The sequence below is a fragment of the Mesoplodon mirus genome (assembly GCF_964341445.2).
Source record: "Mesoplodon mirus genome assembly, chromosome: 4".
Classification (NCBI taxonomy): Eukaryota; Metazoa; Chordata; class Mammalia; order Artiodactyla; family Ziphiidae; genus Mesoplodon; species Mesoplodon mirus.
In genome coordinates, this window is record NC_138979.1 from 2,576,728 (window position 1) to 2,597,145 (window position 20,418).

Genomic DNA, 20,418 nt, shown 5'->3' on the forward strand with positions numbered 1-20,418 from the left:
TAACTGAATCACTTTGCTGTACACCTGAAGGTAACACAACTTTGTAAGTTAACTGTACTTCAGTTTAAAAATCAATCAGTCTGGGCTTCCCTGGTGGCGCAGTGGTTGAGAGTCCGCCTGCCGATGCAGGGGACACGGGTTCGTGCCCCGGTCCGGGAAGATCCCACATGCCGCGGAGCGGCTGGGCCCGTGAGCCATGGCCGCTGAGCCTGTGCGTCCGGAGCCTGTGCTCCGCAGCGGGAGAGGCCGCAACAGTGAGAGGCCCACGTACCGCAAAAAAAACCCCCCAAAACAAAAAAAATCAGTCAATTTAAAAAAATGAAAAGGATTCCATTAAGAATGAGCAGCAGAGTTCACGGCATTACCAGGCGTGACCATCAGTGGCTGATCATCCCCAGAGGTGTGTACTTATCCTCAGTATGCTGACTCAGCTCAAGTTAAGTGGCCTCAGTTGTCTGGTCTCACTTGCTTATTTCTTTTACTTTTGGAAGCTCGGGGAGGGTGTGGTTTCTGAGCAGTGCTGTCCCCTCCATCAGGATGTCTCTGTGTCCTCCATGTGAAGGGCTGAGTCTACCAGTTTGCTCACTAGGTCAGGGTTGGAAGTTTGGGCACAAGATTTTCAGTCATTTCTCTCTCACTTCCTAATTTCTGTGTTGGCACCTCCATACAAAAATGGTTTCTTCTAGCCCTTTTAGCAACTTCTTCCTGATGTTGCTTCATCGGGCCACCTCTCCAAGGAACAGACCTGACTTGGCTTTCCCCTTTGGGACCTGTGCTTTCGGGATGTCCAGTAAGTTGCCTCTGTGTTTTTGGGGGCCACCACCTGAGGGCTAGAGCAGGTGGTCCCAGGGACCAGTGGGCGGGCACGCAGCCAGCAAGTGGGCCCGGCAGGCCTGCCCACGGGGGCCGCCGCCTTGACACAGCCCTGCTTCTCTCCTGCCCTTCAGAGTTACCACAGAGGCTGGAGGAATTCACAGGCAGTCCTCGCTTTACTGCATTTCACAGATACTGTGTTTGCTTTTTACAAACTGAAGGTTTGTAGCAACCCTGCATTGAGCAAGTCTGTGGACGCCTTCTTCCAACAGCATTTGCTCAGTTCCTGTCTCTGTGTCACATGTGGTAGTTCTTGCAGTATTTCACACTTCGTCATTATTACTCTGTTATGGTGATCTGTGATCAGCAGTCTTAGATGTCACTACTACGACTGGCTGAAGGCTCAGATGATGGTTAACACGTTTTAGCAAGAAAATATTTTTTAATTAAGGTATGCGCACTTTTTCAACGTAATGCTGTTGCATGCTTAACAGACTACAGTGTAGTGTAAGCATAACTTTTATGTGCACCGGGAAACCAGAAGCCTCGTGTGGCTCACTTTATCACAATATTCACTTTATTGCTGTGGCCTGCGTGTTCTGAGCATCGTCTGCAGGCTGAATCATGACTCATAAGGGTACGACTTTAAATGTCCGTAGTGCTGTGACTTACAAGATATAAACCCGTGAGATGCATCGCTGAATTCATAGCAGCCTTTTGACATTGTCTTACTAAACACACAACTGCTGGCGTGCTACGGATAAGAGGCAGTGTGGCGTTGAAAGGGGGCTCCTCATACTTGAAGCTCTTGAGACCCACATCTGTAACAGGCACCCAGAGATGAGAGAGAGGAGGGGAGGGTGGCCTGGAGTCCACCAGGACCCATCACCTCCTTAGCTGCCATGACGGTTGATGGGCACATATGCTTGACTGTGAACCCCGGCGCTTAGTATATATTTTTCTTATCAAATACAGTTTGCACATCAGTAGGTTCTTAACTTTGTGTTTGTTGTTCATTTAGGAAAGAAAGAGCAAGGCCTAGCCTCGTCATCTCATTTTCATGAAAACATGCACGTATAAAGCCAACAAAGGGTGATAAAAGATATTTGCCCTCACCAGTTGCTGAATTTCAAGGGTCGATGGAGTCCAAAGAGGGGTCATGATCGTGGTGGTTGCTTTGAGCCCACCTCAGTCCACTGGGGAGACCCCATGTGTCTCCAGCAGGAGGAACAGCGTGTGCTGGATCCCGTGAGCCTGGGAAGGGTCTTAGTTCTGTTTTTGCTGTGGCGGCTGCACATCTAGGGTGCCTCCTGGGGCTGCCTGGGAAAATGTGCTCTTGTGGGGATTTTTAGGTTTGTTCAGATTTAAGGGCATTTGGAGATAGTCAGACCCTTTGAGGCACGCTGTGAAATGTTGAAATGTCGCATTCTGTGTTGCAACTTGGCACATGGTATGTTGTGTCATTATAATTACAAATATATGTGTGTATGTGATGTATGTGTGTATATATACATGTATACCTAGATACATATGTGTGTATATGTGTGCGTGTATATATATTTATATCATTCATAAATATAAAGGTGGCCCTTACTATCTGTCTTACTATAGGTCTTAGATCAGGCTGTGGTAACAATACCGTAGACTGAGTGGCTTAAGCCTCAAACATTTATTTCTCATGATTCTGGAGGCTGGGAAGTCCAAGGGCAAGTAGCTGGCAGATTCAGTTCCTGGTTAGGGCTCCCTTCCTGGTTTGCAGACAGCCGCCTTCTTTCTGTGTCCTCCCTTGGAGGAGAGCAGAGAGCAGAAGCAAGCTCTATGTCTCTTCTGTAAGGGCACTAATCCCATCATGAGGGTCCCAGCTTCCTAACCTAATCACCTCCCAAAGGCCCCACCTCCAAATACCATCACAATGGGGATTAGGATTTCAACAGATTAATTTTGAGAGACACATAGCTCTATATTTGGATGCTATAAACAATATGAAATCATATCCCCAAGCACATATATCTGTCAAACAGCAAGCTGAGTTTTCCTTCACGGTTTGTTTGCTACTTGTTTATTTATTTTGTGGTTGCTCTTAGGCAAGTAGTAGGAGACACCAAAGAATTTGAAAAAAAAAAGTGTATGAGAGAACTTAAAATTGAGAATTCAGCCCATTAACTTAATTTTTCTACTTGCAATTTTGGATGACACGTACATCCTTTGAATTGTGGAGCGGAACACCTCCCAGGGTTTTACAGGAGCATATTTGAAAATGCATGAGGACCTGCCATGGCCTTTTAAGAACTGTGCTGTAATGGGACACGTGGGAAGCCCACCTGGTGGCAGCATAAAGCCCATAAAGTGGGAAGCGTGTCCCCATAGGAAGGTGTCCCCAAGGACAGAGGGGAGGTGGTGTTTCTGGATGTCACCAGGGAGTATTGTGTGCTTATTTTAACTCCCTCTCCTTCATGTGTCCCCACGTCAGTTGCTATTTTGACTGTGGGCATCTTCCTGCAGCTGGTGGCGTACTGATTGCCAGACGCCCTCCCAGGGGAGTGAGCTGCCCTGTGCCCACTGGTTCCTGTTGGTCTCTCTGCATTTCCTTGAGCAATGGACTCGGAGCTGTGAAATACTACAAAGATACAAGATCAGAGACCTGCTTATAACAACGCACAGTCCATTTTAGAGAAAAAAAATACATAAGTTCTCTTCGTTAAGAGAAGTGGAGGACAAAAAGTTGGCTCGGTCCGATTGTACCTCGAAATGCATTTAACGTACCCTTATTTAGTGAAAATGACCAACATTTACTTAGTAAAAGAATCCAGTATTTAGGAAAATACTCAATGTTCTATGGATGTTATCCTAATGTGTAAAAATAGTACAAGAGTAATGGTTCAGGATCACAAAATCTCTGATAAATTACTTGACAAATAAAATGGGCCATTGTTAGTACTCTTAAAATGGTCTATTGTTTATTCTTTATCCAAGCTTCCTGTACCCACCCCCAATTCCATATTAAAACGAAGCCTAGGCAGCCTCAGTGTGTCATTGCCAGCGGTCGGTCCTGCGCTCTTTCTAGAGGCAGCCGGGGGCCCAGGATCTTTGGGGGGGGGACCCTCTCCCTCAGCATCTTTGCTGCCTCACCTCCTATGGCACCTACGCCTGTTGTCATTTCTCGTCTGCCTCTAGCCTTGGCTTCTGCTCATGCCAGTCCGGTCACTCGCTAATGGTTCTTCCATCAGCTTGCGTGGTCCTGGAACTGATGCTAACAGAATGTCACCTCGGCTTGGGCACCAGTATTGTAAGTGCCTATCTGGGGGCCGATGGAACTGGGCTGTCCCCACACTGTCGCAGACCCATGCAGATGTGCGTAGGTTTTCGTAGTGCCGGTCAGTGGACACCTTCTAATAGGCATGTGATTTTTCTGATTTGGAGACCTTTATTTTTTAAAAATGTCCAAATAATTAAAATGATTACTATTTTAAAATTGTTATTATTATGTTATTGCTGTGACTAAACCAGCCCACGATGGTTGAGAATGAACGACAGTCGTCGTTTTAACCAGGTGTTTAGCATGAATTGAGGAGGCAGGGAGGCCGTCAGGGAAACTCCCGGAACCCAGAGGCCCTTGGGCTGAGTCCTGGGAGGTGTCTTGAGGTTTGTTGGGGGAGCGCGGAGGAAGTGCCTGTGGCTCTAGGAAAATATCTTCAGGAACCTCCTTTCTTGCTCTAGGAATCCAGGGAGAGAAAGACGAGAGAAAGTAGCCAGAGAAAAAGTTGGGTCTGGGGAGACCTCATCCCTAGAGTCGGTAAGGGGGGGACTCTCGGAGGCCTGGTGAGGGGACAAGACTCTGGTCAATACTGTGAACCCAGGGGCACCTGACACTGTGGTAGTTAGGTGCCCTTGGTCCTCCGTGTCCATGGGTTCTGCATCCCTGGATTCAACCAACTGCAGATCAAAGATATTGGGGGGAAAAAATTCCAGAAAGTTCCAAAAAACGGAACTTGAATTTGCTGAATACCGGCAACTGTTTACTTTTTATTAGGTATTATAAGTCATCTAGAAATGAGTTAAAGTATACGGGAGGACGCACATAGATTATATGCAAATACTATATCACGTTTTTCTGTTTTCTAACTTTAATTTTAAAAATTTTTAATTAAAGTATAGTTGATTTACAATGTATTAATTTCTGCTGTACAGCAAAGTCATTCAGTTATACATATATATACGTACACATTCTTTTTTTAATATTCTTTTCCATTATGGTTTATCACAGGATACTGAATATAGTTCCCTGTGCTGTACAGTAGGACCTTATTGTTTATCCATCCTATAGATACTAGCTTGCATCTGCTCATCCCAACCTCCCAGTCCATGCCTCCCCCAACCCCCTCCCCCTTGGCAACCACCAGTCTGTTCTCTATGTCTGTGAGTCTGTTTCTATTTCATAGATAAGTTCATTTGTGTCATATTTTAGATTCCCCACGTAAGTGATATCATATGGTATTTGTCTTTCTCTTTCTGACTTAGTATGATCATCTCTAGGTCCATCCATGTTGCTGCAAATGGCATTATTTCATTCTTTTCTATGGCTGAGTTGTATTCCATTGTATATACGTACCACATCTATTACTACACCCCTTTCCATAAGGCATTTGAGCATCCATGGATTTTGATATCCAAGGGGGTCAGAACCAACCCCCTTCAGATACGAAGGGCCGACTGTAACGTGCGACTACAACTCACCGAAATGTCCCTTCCCTGTGTACACCTCCACTGCACCTCCTGTCAGACCTGTCTTCTGAAACGTTAAGATAAAAGCCTGTCTTTCTCTGCCGTAATTTCCCTTCCAAATGCAGTGGGTCTAGAGTTAATGACAGAGTCCTGCCAGAGGTTTTGCATAGAGATAATCATCTGAAAGTCCAGTGACAGTTTATTTTTGACCAGGAAGATATGCTTTCGAAGGATGGAGAGAGCCCTGGAGAGACCGGACAAGCCCGCAGGGTCTGACCCTGAGCTGGGCGTCTCTTCCTGCCGCACTGAAACCATAGTGATTCTTCCAGTGCCCCATTCTCCTCTGGAATTTTTTCCGCTTTTATACAGGTTTGACTAGTTTAATTAAACTTCAGCCTGTCACTTAGTTTGGACCCTTGCCTCGCTGTGGACTTTGCTCTTTTGTTTTTTTCCCCCCAAGTTATCATGAGTGCACTGAAGCCGATATATTGTTTTCTTTTCCTGCCAATGCTATATTCTGAAGTTTTATTATCTAGTGACCAAGGTTTCCCTTTGTCTTTAGACAAAGCAGATTCCAAGAACGAAAGTGTTTCAGGTACGGGACTTTCGGACTCCTTCTTGGTCCATGGGCTCACGATCTCCACGGGAGGTTTTCTTCTTTCTCGCCCCCTGGTAGTAGAGCCCCAAGGGGATCCCTCTGTACATGCGAGATTGAGAACCCCAGCTCTAGAGGGTACCAGGGGCTGCATACCAAGGACAGAGGGGTGCTCTCCAAAGAGAAAGAGAGATGAGTATGTCCTCTCCTGCCCTTGTCTCGGCTTCTCTTGGTTTTCTTGGCCTTTTTTCTTCTTGAAATAAGTTCATTTTCCCTTCCTTTGCAGCCCGTGTGGAAAGAGGGTCTTCTTCCTAAAGCAGGCACTTCCTCCCCAGTTTGGTACCTGGAAGAGGCTCAGGAGGAGGACAGGCTAACATTGGTCTAGCCCAGTTCCCAGGGCTCCAGGGCTTTTTAATAATAAACAGATTTTGGGGGGAGGAAGGCAAATAAATTTTTTTGGCACAAAAAACAGTCTCCTTAAACCCAATAGTCGGTCTGTGTTAACCACAAGCGTCTTTGTGGCTTCAAGTCATGAGTTCAGGGCTGTCTGAAGTTCACCGAGCAGTGGTAACAATGTTTCTTTGCTTTGTGGGAACTTCAAATGGTCCACTGCCCTCCACCCTCTCCTCCCCACAGGCTCATTTCCTTGTAAATTGCCTCTGCCTGGGCTTCTGGAGAGGAACCCCATTCTCTCTACAGGAGGTAAAAGAGGCTCTGAGAGCACACCTCCCATATGCTTCCAAAACCTGGCTACTGACACCAGCTCTGACCTTTAGGATGCTGGCGCGTTGCTGGCTGCTGTCCAGTTCAGGGCCTCTTGTACTTGAGTGAACTCTTTCCTAAGATGATGTTTTCAAAAGGTGATGCAAGCCAGTACTTCCTAGACATCAGGAAGAGAGAGGAAGAGGTGCCTCATTAGCCCCTAAAACCAAAGACTTCCCAAAGCCTAACCGCTAACCAACTAACCATTAACTCACTAACAGACCTAGGGCTTCCCTCTCTAGTCCGGGCTCTCAGGCTGGAGCCTTGCTCACGTATGGTGCCTCTCTCCCAGGCTGAGTCATTGCAGTACCATACAGGCAGCTGGCCTTCTGAGGGTGAGGAATGAGTGTGCTTCCAGGGAGGTCATGCTGTATGCAGATAAGTCACAGGTAGGAAGATCGCACAGGGAAGTGCACCCTGCCCTCTGTCCTACTCTGTTGTACTTCCAGCACGGGTGTTTTCCGTCTTTTCCCCAGTCTTTGAGGGAAGTGAATGCTGAAGAGTTTCCCTGCCTGGAATTAAGGGCACGGACCAGGTTCTAGCCCAGCCCCTCATTCCTGACGCCCTAAACGGGTTACGCTGGTCTCGACTTCTTTACCCAGCCTCTCTCTTTTTCTAAGGACCTGGGCCTTTGTCACTTCCCTCTCGTTGAATTCCAACCTACCCTCCTCTGTCTTTTCGAGTCTTCCTTTGTTACAAGGCTTCTTTCCCAAAGCCCTTTGTTTGGGTCTGATGTAAATTTGTGTCGTAGAAAGAACTCATATTTACTCAAGATAGCTCTGCTTTTAGACCAAATGTCAAATTTCATCACCAGAGAAAAATCAGAGCTTTGGAGAACGATCACATAGAAATGATTTTATTCACTGAGTTTGAGATGAAGGAAAAAATGTATTTGTTTGTTTGTTTTTGCTTTTCTTTTTTTAAAATTCTATTTATTATTTTATTGGAGTATAGTTGATTTACAATGTTGTGTTAGTTTCAGGTGTACAGCAAAGTGATTCAGTTTATATATATAAACTGAATATATATATATATAAATATATATATAATTTATATAAATATATGTAACACACACATATATCTATATTCTTTTTCAAATTCTTTTCCCTTATAGGTTATTACAACATATTGAGTGTAGTTCCCTGTGCTATACAGTAGGTCCATGTTGGTTATCTACTTTACATGTACTAGTGTGTATCTGTTAATCCCAAATTCCCAATTGATCCCTCTCCCTCTTTCCCCTTTGGTAACCATAAGTTTGTTTTCTATGTCTGTGAGTCTTCTGTTTTGTAAATAAGTCAATTTGTATCATTTTTTAGGATTACACATGTAAGTAAGTTATATCACATGATATTTGTCTTTGTCTGGTTTACTTCACTTAATATGATAATCTCTAGGTCCATCCATGTTGCTGCAAATGGCATTATTTCATTCTTGTTTATGGCTGAGTAGTATTCCATTGTATATATGTACCACATCTTCTTTATCGATTCATCTATTGATGGACATTTAGGTTACTTCCATGTCCTGGCTCTTGTAAATGGTGCTGCTGTGAACATTGGGGTGCATGTATCTTTTCGAATTAGAGTTTTCTCTGGATATGTGCCCAGGAGTGGGATCACTGGATCATATGATAACTCTATAAAAAATGTATTTTTAATTGAGTATTTTTTATAAGAGGTTTAAAAAGATATTCTAACTACTGCCTATAATTTGTAGTCACTGATGTAAGATGATTAATTGAAAGGGAAAAAGCTCTTTAGAAGCCAATGAATCACAGCCATGTATCTTGCCTTGCTCATACATGTGTCTGTCTTATATAGTTTGCTGTTTTCTTTCTCAGATTGCCGAGTAGAAATTTTTCTTTCTCCTTTTGCAGGAAGAGTTGGAGTAGACGGGCTAAAAGACTGAGAGAGCTGAGACGGGGAGGGTTTTGAAGTCCTTCTCTACCAGAAGCCATGATTTAAACATCAGCATTACAGTAAGTAGTTAGAAAAAAATATAAGTGTTCTGTGGTTGACACATCATTGGTTTTGGCTGCAATTCTGAGACTAGGTTAAAGGACGTTGTGAAGGATGAGTTTGTTTACATCACTCTCAACAAACCAGAGGTCTGAGAAAATTAAAGGTTCCTCAGTGATAAGTTATGGGACCACCAACATCCAGAGGGGAGAGCCATCTGACAAGTTGGAAAAATCTTTCTGTCTCCTTAGTAGCCATGTGTTCCAATGTGTGAAAGAAAAGCAAAGCTTAATATACTGGGGTTTTCTTTTTGAACTGAGCTGTGGTCATGACAGAGCTTTCAGGGGCTCCAAGTTAGAGTTTTTAGAGGAGGGCAGAGCCAGGCACGGGAGGGAACAGAAACACCTTTCTAGGGACCGTGCTGTCTGCCTGGCCACTCTGGGGCAGGGTTTCTCAAAGTGTGTAGTGTGTTCCATGGAGCACACTTCTCTATAGACTGTTAATGCAGTGGAGACAGGGCTATGAAGATGGGTCTGTGCTCCAGTGAGTTTGAGAGACATTGAAGTTAACCTTCCTTCCTGAAGGGTCTCAGAAGCGGATGAGCCTCGTGACTCTCCATGGACGCGTGTAGTCGGCAGGGCTCACCAGAGTCGTGTGGAACTCTTCTTATAGGGCATCCAAAGTCCGGTGTTCATTTGTTCATTAAGTATTTATTAACACCTGCCACGCTCGTGTTAGATGCTAAAAGTACAGCGATAAAGAGATTGATGCTTGTGTCTAGATAGAAAATATGGTAAGAAGCAAGTGAGAACAATGATTGATAGGCACGACAGCCAGAGGTTTAAGACAATGGTCTCAGCAGTGATGGGCCCTGAGTTTGAATCCTGAGTCTGCCACTTATAAACTGCATGACTTTGAACAGACACTTAACCTCTCATTCAATTTCAACATCTGTGAAATTGTGTCAAGAGCATCTACCTAGTAAGGTTGTTGTGAGGATTAAAATGATGCATTCATGCTGGCAAATACTAAACCTTATGGAAATGTGAGCAAATCTGTACTTAGAACAACAATGACTGAGTGCGTTGAAGGCTGTGTGAGGGCTGACTCGGGAGGAGATAGTGGTGGATGGGAACTTTGAACAGGGTGGTCCAGCACTGCCCTGAAGTACAGACCTGGAAAGATGAGTGATACTGAGCTGTGGAGATGGTATAGGGAGAGCATACAGAGGGAAACACAATTGCATACGGGTATGTCTCATGCAGAGAAATTTGGAAATTTGTTATGCAAACAAATTTGGAATTTGAGAAATTCTAATACCTCTTTAAGATAAAAAAACAAAAAACACTAGGGACTTCCCTGGTGGTCCAGTGGCTAAGACTCTGCGCTCCCAATGCAGGGGGACTGGGTTCAATCCCTGGTCAGGGAACTAGATCACACATGCCACAACTCAAGATCCCGCATGCTGCAACTAAGACCCAGCACAGCCAAAATAAATAAATAAGTAAATAAACAAATGGAACAACAACAAACTAGTAATCGAAGGAAACGTCTTCAGCCTAAAAAGAGTGCCTATGAAAACCCCACAGCTGGGAGGTCTAGCCAGGGCAGTTAGTGAAGAACACGAAAGGCTTCTGGATTGGAAAGAACGAAGTGACACTATCTCTGTTTGCAGGTGACATGATCTTGGGTATGGAAAACCCTAAGGAATCCACTAAACTGTTAGAACTAATAGACACATTCAGAAAGGTTGCAGGATACAAGATCAATATACAAAAATCAACTGTAATGCTGTACACTTAGAACAAACAATCTGAAATGAAATTAAGAAAATAATTCCTTTTACAATAGCATGAAAAAGAATGAAACACAAGCATACCTCGGAGATATTGCGGGTTTGGTTCCAGACCCCCGCAGTAAAATGAGTATCACGATAAAGTGAGTCACACAAATATTCTGGGTTCCCAGTGCATATAAAAGTTATGTTTACACTGTCTGTAGTCTGTTAATTATGCAGTGGCATTAGGTCTAAAGGAACAATGTACATGCTTAATTAAAAAATGCTTTACTGCTAAAAAGTACCATCATCTGAGCCTTCAGCAAGTCATAATCTTTTTTCAGTAGTAACATTAAAGATCACTGATCACAGATCACAATAACAAATGGAACAATGAAAAAGTGTGAAATATTGTGAGAATTACCAAAATGTGACACAGAGACACAAAGTGAGCAAATGCTGTTGGAAAAATGGCGACAATAGACTTGCTCAATGCAGGGTTGCCAGCAAACCTTCAGTTCATATGAAAGGCAATATCTGCAAAGTGCAATACAGTGAAGCACAATAAAACAAGGTGTGCCTGTACTTAGGAATAAATGTAGTTAAAGAAGTATAAAGCATGCTCTTAAAACTGCAAAATGTTGAACAAAATTAAAGAACATGCCAAATAAATGGAAATACATCCCATGTTCATGAATCAGAAGACGTTATCGTTAAAATGGCAGTACTCCCTAAGTTGATCTGTAGATTCAGTGCAGAGTCTCTCTCAAAATCTCAGATGGATTCCTTGTAGAAATCGACAGACTGGCCCTAAAATTCATATAGAAATTTAAGGGACCCAGAATACCCAGAACAATCTTAAAAAAGAGCAGACTTGGAAGACTCACCCTTCCTGATTTCAAAACTTAATACAGTAATTAAGACAGTGGTTCTGGCATAAGGATAGACATATAGATTTTTGGAATAGAACTGATAGACCAGAAATAAACTCCTACATTTATGGTAATTGATTTTTGACAAATGTGCCCAGACAATTCACTGGCAAATAGTCTCTTCAACAAATGTTCTAGGACAACTGGATATCAACACACAAAAGAATGAAGTTGGACCCCACCTTGCACTATATACAAAAATTAACTCAGGATGGATCAAAGGCTTAAATATAAGAGCTAAAACTGTAACACTCTTAGAAGACAACGTGGGTGTTCATCTTCATGACCTTGGGTTATGCAGTGATTTTTCAAGGTATAACACCAAAAGTACAAGTGCAACAGAAAAATAAATTGGACTTCAACAAAAATTTAAAAATTTTGCGTATTAAAAGACACTAATAAGAGAGTGAAAAGACAACCTACAGGATGAGAAAAAATATTTGCAGGGGCTTTCCTGGTGGCGCAGTGGTTGAGAGTCCGCCTGCCGATGCAGGGGACACGGGTTCGTGCCCCGGTCCGGGAAGATCCCACATGCCGCGGAGCGGCTGGGCCCGTGAGCCACAACTACTGAGCCTGTGCCCTAGAGCCCGCAAGCCACAACTACTGAGCCCGCGTGCCACAACTCCTGAGCCTGCTCACCTAGAGCCTGTAGTCCGCAACAAGAGAAGCCACTGCAATAAGAAGCCCACACACTGCAACAAGAGTAGCCCCCTCTTGCTACAACTAGAGAAAGCCTGCGCGCAGCAATGAAGACCCAATGCAGCCAAAAATTAAATAAATAAATAAATTTATTTTAAAAAATAACCTAATTCAAAAATAGGTAAAGATCTGAAATAGGCAAAGAAGATATGTAAATGGTCAATAAGCACATTAGAAGATTTTCAACATCACCAGCCATCATGGAAATGCAAATCAAACCCACAGTGAGATACCACTTCATAACCCTCTATGAAAGATGGACAGTAACAAGTGTTGGTGAGGATATGGAGAAATTCGAATTCTCATACACAGCTGGTAGGAATGCAGACTCTTTCCCAAGCAGCTGCTTTGGAAAACAGTCGGGCAGTTCCTAACATACTTAAACATAGAGTTTACCTTATGACCTGGCATATCCACTCCTAGGTGTACACCCAAGAGAAATGAAAACATTTTTCTATATAAAAACTTTTCATAGCACTTTTATTTTTTTTAATTTTATTGAAGTCTAGTTGATTAACAATGTTGTGTTAATTTCTGCTGTAAAGAAAAGTGATTCGGTTATACATATATATATTCTTTTTCATATTCTTTTCCATGATGGTTTGTCACAGAATATTGAATATAGTTCCCTGTGCTGTACAGTAGGACCTTGTTGTTTATCCATTCTATATATAATAGTTTTCATCTCCTAGTGGTATTATTCACAATTGCCAAAGAATAGAAACCACCCAAATGTCTATTAACTGATGAACAAATAAAACATTGTATATTCATATGATAGGATGTTATTTGATTATAAAGAAGAATGGAATACTGATACATCCTACAGCATAGATGAATATTGGAAATATGCTAACTGAAAGAAGCCAGACACAAATGACCGTGTATTGTATGAGTCCATTTATATGAAATTTCCAGAACAGGCAAATCTACAGAGATGTAAAGTAGATTAATGTTTGCCTAGGATTGGATTGTTTAAGGGGAAATTGAGACTGACTGCTGATGGGTGTGTGGTTTCCTTTGGGGGTGATGAAAATGTCTAAAACTGATTCGATAATGGTCGTACAGCTCCATGGACATACTACAAGCCATTGACATGTACACTTTAAATTGGTGAGTTGCATGGCGTATGAATTATATATCAATGAAGCTGTTGTATATTATAAGAGAAAGGGATGTGTCTTGGAGGTACAGCTGTCGGCACTTGATGATGGATGAGATTCGGAGAGTGAGGACAAGGGGGGCAGGAAGCATGACTCCCAAATTCTGGCAACTTCTGAGGAGAGGAAAGACTGGGGGAGGAGGGATTTCTTTGTTTTGTCTTTCTTTTCTGTTCTTTGTTTGTTTGTTTTTTAATGAGGAGGGCCAGCTTTGAGAATCGAGACTTCTGTCGTGGACATATTAAGTTTGAGGTCCCTGTTGAATATCCAGAGAGAGGTGTTCAGTAGACAGTTGAATGTGAGGCTGGAACTCCAGGGAGTGGTTCTGAAAGGAGATAGAATGTAGGTAATAGATAAATCCACGGAGAGGATAGCAGAGAGAGGAGAGAGAGAGATTGTTAATGAGGCTCGGGACGGGGTGGGGTGGAGGAGAGGCAGCCAGGCAGGAGGGTGGAGAGTGCGGGGTCCCCGAGCTCAGGTGGCCTTGACGAGGGTAGCTCGGTAGTGGGAACCCCAAACCAGAGTGGACTGAGGAGGGGTATGCGTAAGAGCAGTACAGGCAGCGAGGGAAGTGTTTCCAGTGAGGCCAATGTTCAAAGCAGCATTATTTACGATTGCCAAGACATGGAAACAACCTAAGTGTCCATCGACAGATGAATGGATAAAGAAGATGTGGTATATATGTACAATGGAATATTACTCAGCCATGAAAAAGAATGAAGTAATGTCATTTGCAGCAACATGGATGGACCTAGAGATGATCATACTAAGTGAAGTGAGTAATACAGAGAAAGGCAAATATCATGTGATATCGTTTATATGTGGAATCTTTAAAAATGATATGAAGGAACTTAGTTACAAAACAGAAACAGACTCACAGACATAGAAAACAAACTTATGGACTTCCCTGATGGCACAGTGGTTAAGAATCCGCCTGCCAATGCAGGGGACATGGGTTCGAGCCCTGGTCCGAGAAGATCCCACATGCCATGGAGCAACTAAGCCCGTGCGCCACAACTACTGAGCCCACGCGCCTAGAGCGCGCAAGCCACAACTACTGAAGTCCGCATGCCTAGAACCCATGCTCCACAACTAGAGAAGCCACCACAATGAGAAGCCCGCGCAACTCAGTGAAGAGTAGCCCCCGCTCGACGCAGCTAGAGAAAGCCTGTGTGCAGCAATGAAGACCCAAAGTGGCCATAACTTAATTAATTAATTAATTAAAACAAACTTATGATTACCAAAAGGGAAAGGTGGGGGGGAAGGGATAAATCAGGAGTTTGGGATTAATGTATACACATGACTATATATAAAATAGATTACCAACAAGGACCTACTGTATAGTACAGGAAACTATATTCAATATCTTGTAACAACCTATAATGGAAAAGAATCTGAAAAAGAATACAAATATATATATATAAAACACTGAATCACTTTGCTGTACACCAGAAACTAACACAACATTGTAAATTAACTATACTTCAATAAAAAGTTTTTAAAATTAAAGATAAATAAATAAAATCTTCATTTGAAACCAGATTAAAGAGAAAAGACATGCCACAGGCTTTTAGATGCGGTGCAGGTCTCTCTAAAGTGAAGTCCTGGCTGTACCTACATCATTGCCTTGCATCTCTTCAGACATCAGTGGATCCCAGCATTGGGGTCCCCGAGACTACAGCGGGTCCTTGAAGCGAGGTGGAGGGAACAGGGGTGACTTTCTCAAACGGCACACATACAAATGCTCGAGGTGGAGTGCATTTCATAAGCCTCAAAGGTGCGATGACTGTGGGTCTTACCATTTGCATCAGTGCATTCTTTCCCCCATGCTTCTTTATTCATTTAGATTGTGTGAAAACAGCTCTTCAAGACACATGGTCCTTCAAGTAACAACCTTCTGTTGAGAACTTGGACTGCTCCTTAGGCTATAAAGTGCATTGGATGTTTTGGGTAAACATCATGAGACCGTGATTAAAGACGGCACATTTTGGATGAGCCCAAGTGGTGTTTGTTTTCTCTTTTACAAGGGGTGTGTGTGTGTGTGTGTGTGTGTGTGCGTGCCTACACGCTTCAGTGAGTCAGATTTTTAAAGTTGTATCTGACTGTTCTCAGCTCACATTTCTGCCTTTTCTTATATGGAATGTAAGTGGGCTATTGTAAAACCTTATTTTTAAAGCGCAGTGTGTTCTAACTGGCTTGGCATGATGTTAGAAAACATCCTGGTTTTTCAAGCCCTGCTTATAGCCTTCTTGTAAAGATTTTTTTTTCTTGTATGTGTGGTTTGAAAAATTATTTTTATGTGGTTATTGTTGTTTGGCTGTGTTTCCTTGTACATGTAGAGAGCATGTGTTTGGGGATTTTGAGGGAAGAATTTTTCTGTATTACTTTCATGAAAACATTCTTATTCTGAAAGAAGCATCTTTGTTCTAGAGTAGAGATCCACAAGGTTTTTAATTTGTTATTATGAGAAAATGCTATTAGAAGTGTGTCCTACTTGATGAAATTACCGACTTCAAAAAAACCCTGACTTCAGAATCTGCTTTTTTCAGCTGTCCTCTGCCCTAGGTTTAGAGATTGTTACTCACTTCTGGCAACTTCCAATCATGGGAGAATTAGAGTCTGGTTATCTGGGAGGAGTCCTTTGAACATTAACCTATCATTTTGCCTATAAGGCCGTGCTAAAGGGCACTTTTGATATCTTGATCTTAAAAGAGCGAGAGAAGGTGGTCGAAAGGGAAAGGCATCGTGTGCTCTGCTCACGTTGGCCCCTGGAGAGAAGCCTCTCGTCTCTCATCATGATCCGGTCGCAAGGTTAGTTTACAGTATCTGCTAATCGTTTTCAGAGAATCAGGCTGTATTTAGCAGGTGCTACTGACAGCCTTTTAGATCCTCCCATGGTGGAAAACTGATTCAGTTTTCTCTGCTCAAGGGTGAGTCTGTGCATATTACTTTGTATCTCAAAATCATTTTGTTTGCCTTGGGCTGCAGCCAGGCCTCTCATGTGGGTGCTGTGTGCTGTGTCACACACCTCAGGCCTCAGAGCCTGAACTTTGCTTTGTCTGTCAGGTCGAGGGGAGTGTGTATCAAGCAGGCGGACGGCCTTTGGGAGACTCCAGGGGGCAAAAAACGAGTGATGTTCATGAACCTGTATTAGACAGAGCCTTTGGGCAGATTTCTTTGAGATGTGGGAATCTAGGTGACAGGAAGAGAGAAGAGAAGCGGACGGGTAAGAGACTTCTGGGCGTTCTGAAATAGCTCCATCGGCTGCACTTAGAAGCCTGGATAGCATTTCATGGGCTGGTGGGAGCCTCATGCTCTTTGGTTGGTGCATGTGTGTGGGGGTCTGTGCTTTTGGATGTTGATAACGTACTTAGGGCGTTTCAATGAACAATGCCACTAGTTTCACCATTTAAGTAAAAACTAGGGTTTTCTTTTTTTTTTCTTTTAAACTGCTATCCTACTACCAAAAACCTAGTACTGTCTGGCTCTCTAAGTAGGAAAAACAAGCCCTTAAAAATCCTCAAGGAATCTTTCTTTGTGATCTTTTATTCAATCCAATTGAAGATGGAGGTCTTATTTAAAATAAAATTTACCATCGAACAGGAAACAGTAACCGTGGAAGAATATAAATACACCTTTGGACTTCTCTGTTCCTTACCTGCTCGCAAACAGACACAAACACACACACACACCGTACTTATACTTTGATAAAAAATAGGTAGCAAATGTCTTGAAGGGCAAACAGAAGGTACAGCGCAATCAAGTAAGAGGTTGAATCGACTTTGGAACAAGTCTTGACTTTTCATTTCACTTTCGTTTGGATACTTTTACTAACTCTCTGTGCTGGGTTTAAGGCTTTTCAAACATTCTTTGGCCCTGAGAGGGAGTTGTATAACCATAAAACTGGAGAATCCTGGCCCTAGAATAAATGTTCCTTTAAAAACCCCAAGGACAGAAAATTGAACACAGCTGTGCAAGAGAAAAAGTGGAGGGAAAAAAGCGCCAAGCCCAGTGATGGTTCAGGGCTGTGGGCGCCCTGACCAAGTTTCCCAGTGCGCCTGGGGCTATGGTTTCTTGATGGGGGCTGGGGAGCTTCAGTGTTCTTTCTGCAAGTTTCAGGAGAAAGTCTGGAGCTTCCTTCAGAGCGCTAGGTTTCTGTGATGTGGTGAAGAGGGCACCCTGGCTGGCGGTGGTGTCTTTTCCTAAGCACAGTCTTCTGTTTTCCCTGGAGAGGATTGGCGTTTCTGGTCACTTTCTGAGACGCCGTTATTCTGCAAACCTCCCAGGTCCTACTGAAAAGTAAACCTCAGAGCTTAAGCGTGTGACACCAGAGTCAGAAGAGAGACAAGATTTTTGAGCCCCAGATTCTCTCACTCCTCTGGCCACACAGTCAGAGTTTTCCAAAGAATCAGGAGCTTTGCAGCATGGTCCTGAGAACATGGCCCTTTGTTTCTTGGTGCTCCCCTGGGAGGAGAGCCGTGATGTTGCCTGTCTGATGTTTGCCGGCTGGGTCCCACTGTCTGGTTGGTAGCCCACAGGGAGCCATCGCCGTGGACCCCAGCCTCTGTGCAACCTGGGATTAATCACTTAGCTCTTTGTCAGACCGTGTAATGATGATTCATACTTCTTCCTCTACAAGATTAGATTACTGTAATTTCCATATCCTGGACTGCCCACTAGGGATTTGAATTAATACTTGTCGGTATAGAAAGCAGGATCGTGTTTCTGGGGAGAAAGGCCTGAGCTTGCCCACTTGGCCATCATCAGAAAACATTTAGGGAGGGCCCTGTCAGGAGCCTGACTCTGGAAATCGATCCTGCCTGCAGTCCAGGTTCATCCCGCAGTTCGCTTCCCTCCCTGCGCTGGTCCAGGTGCCGTGGATTTGCTTAAGTGATGCTAAAAGTTCAGAATGCACGGGAGCTCGGCACTGAAATTAGTCCTTGTCTAATGAGGAAAATCTTCCCCAAAGAGGTATGTGGAAAGAAGGTAAACTAATTCAGGCTTGTGGGACGGTCTTCCCAAAGCCAGCGGGGATCATGATCCCAGACTGGGGGCTGCGGAGAGAGTAATGGGGGGGGATAAAGAAAAAAATGTTTTACTTTTAAAAAAACTCTGGGTGCTCTCCCTGTACAATAGGTATGATTCATTCCTTTCCTCCAAGGAACATTTATTGAACATTTACTATCTTAGGCACTGTTCTGGGCACTGGAAATGAACAACCGTCTGCAAAACAGACAAACATCTCTGTCCTCTTGGCATTCACGTTCTCAGGGCGCTGGGGTGGGAATGGAGGCTGAATAAAGCTGAGCCAAGGACTTAGGAGAACCTGGAAGGACTCCTAAGTAAGGGTCTTCCTTTGAGGACGTCTTTGCGGCTACGTTTCCTCTCTTCAGTCTGACGCAGGGCACGCTCTCCGTCCCACTGATGAGGTTGCCAGATGTTTGCAGTAGGTCCTCGGAAGGGAATTCCCCGTACATGCTACTGCGGCGTCCACGCTGGGAGAGCGAGGCCGGCAGATGACTCCGGGGTCTGTGACGGCGTCGTCCGCTCTGGGCCGAGTCTCTGTTTGGGGGAGCTGAGGGGCGATGTGTGTGTACTTCCTGCCTTGCTATCTCATTGGTACCGCTCATTCCGGAAGGCCTGGCGTTCACACACGTTCTCTCTCCTTGGACCCCTCTCCATCATCGTATTGCACTCTTCTTCTCTTTCTCTTAATTGTCTCCATTTTTCTTCGGTGACTGTGACACAGTGCTTTGCCTCAGAATCAGAGAATCTCAGGTTTTTAGAACCCCATGGGACCATGCGAGTCCACCTCGAGCAGGAATTTTTTGGCCTCTGGACTGAGGCCAAGTTTTCACCTGGAGCTGTGAAATGAGAAACATCAGAAAATGAAGTCCGTGTTTCAGAACCCAGTCAGTGGATCCCCATATCTTTCCTTTGTTTTCTTTCCTTGAAACTTTTCAGTTTTCAGCATCATCTGTCTGCCCCAGGGGTTCCTCCCCCCTGAACTCAGCCCCCCACCCCATGCTGCCTGCACGGTGGACGCCACCTCCTCACCCTGTTGTCCCACACTCAGCTGTCCAGACGGTGCCCTCCTTCTCAACTTCGTAGCCCCGGCCCCCAAAACAAGAGTCTCTGCCTCGGCCTTAGGGTAGGAAGTCACCACGTGTGCCGCCAGCGAGCTGGCATTCAGGAATCCCCAGTGGGAGCCACAGACACATTTGAAGCTACAGCGCGTAGTGGTTCCGTTTTATAGAATTATTGGTACTGTGGTTCCATTTTATTAAAGGATTATTAGGCTCTTGTGGGTTGGCCCAAGTGTGCAGCCATCGCTTAGAATTGTGTTTCTGGCGGAAAAGAAGGAGAATGAACGTGATAACGGAAGCCCATTGTTGGGGAGATTGCACGCTCTGTGCCCCCACCCAAGGCCGCGTGGGGTGTCGGACTGTGTCGAGGCTGGGAGACTGTGGCTGCAGAGAAAGCACCCCCGTCCTTCCTGTCCCCAGCGTACCTCTGAGGTCTGGAGTTTGCCCCTGCTTCTCCTTTGTGCATCTCAACGCAGAGAGGCACCTTTACACAGCCCCCCACGAGGACCGCAGGAGCTTTGTGTGTTCACGCAGGAGTCAGGGCTGTCTGTGCCCTCTTGGTGTTTGGGGTCAGCCAAGGGAACCACTTTTGGTGCTGACCTTTGTGACGTCAACCCCTCGTGGAAAGGGTCAAGCGTCTGGGTCTGCTTCCGTGTCCGAGTACCTCCCTCCACCGGCTGGAGCCCTCCAAGCCCATGTTCCCACTTGCAAAGCCACCTCTGCGTTTCTGCCATGCGATGAATTCACGGCAATCCCATACTCTTAGATCCATAGCAGCCTAAACGGAGCATGTCACACTTTGTACCTCTCCCGTTACTCTCAAGACTCAGCGTGGTGTCCAGGAATGTAATGCCGGTCCAGCCCTGTGAGAGGCTATATCCCCTCCCCACAGCCAGGACTCATAAAACACG

The 20,418-nt window shown here is 44.4% G+C and overlaps 1 protein-coding gene across 9 annotated transcripts in view; it reads left to right on the forward strand.

Moving 5' to 3' along the window:
* SVIL (supervillin) overlaps positions 1-20,418 on the forward strand; it is a 240,088-nt gene that overhangs the window by 55,074 nt on the left and 164,596 nt on the right. For all 9 annotated transcript variants that reach the window (XM_082618197.1, XM_082618199.1, XM_082618201.1 and 6 more), the window contains exon 3: positions 8,772-8,873. The gene's annotated coding sequence lies outside the window, so the exon portion shown is untranslated. The remainder of the gene's footprint in view (positions 1-8,771; positions 8,874-20,418) is intronic.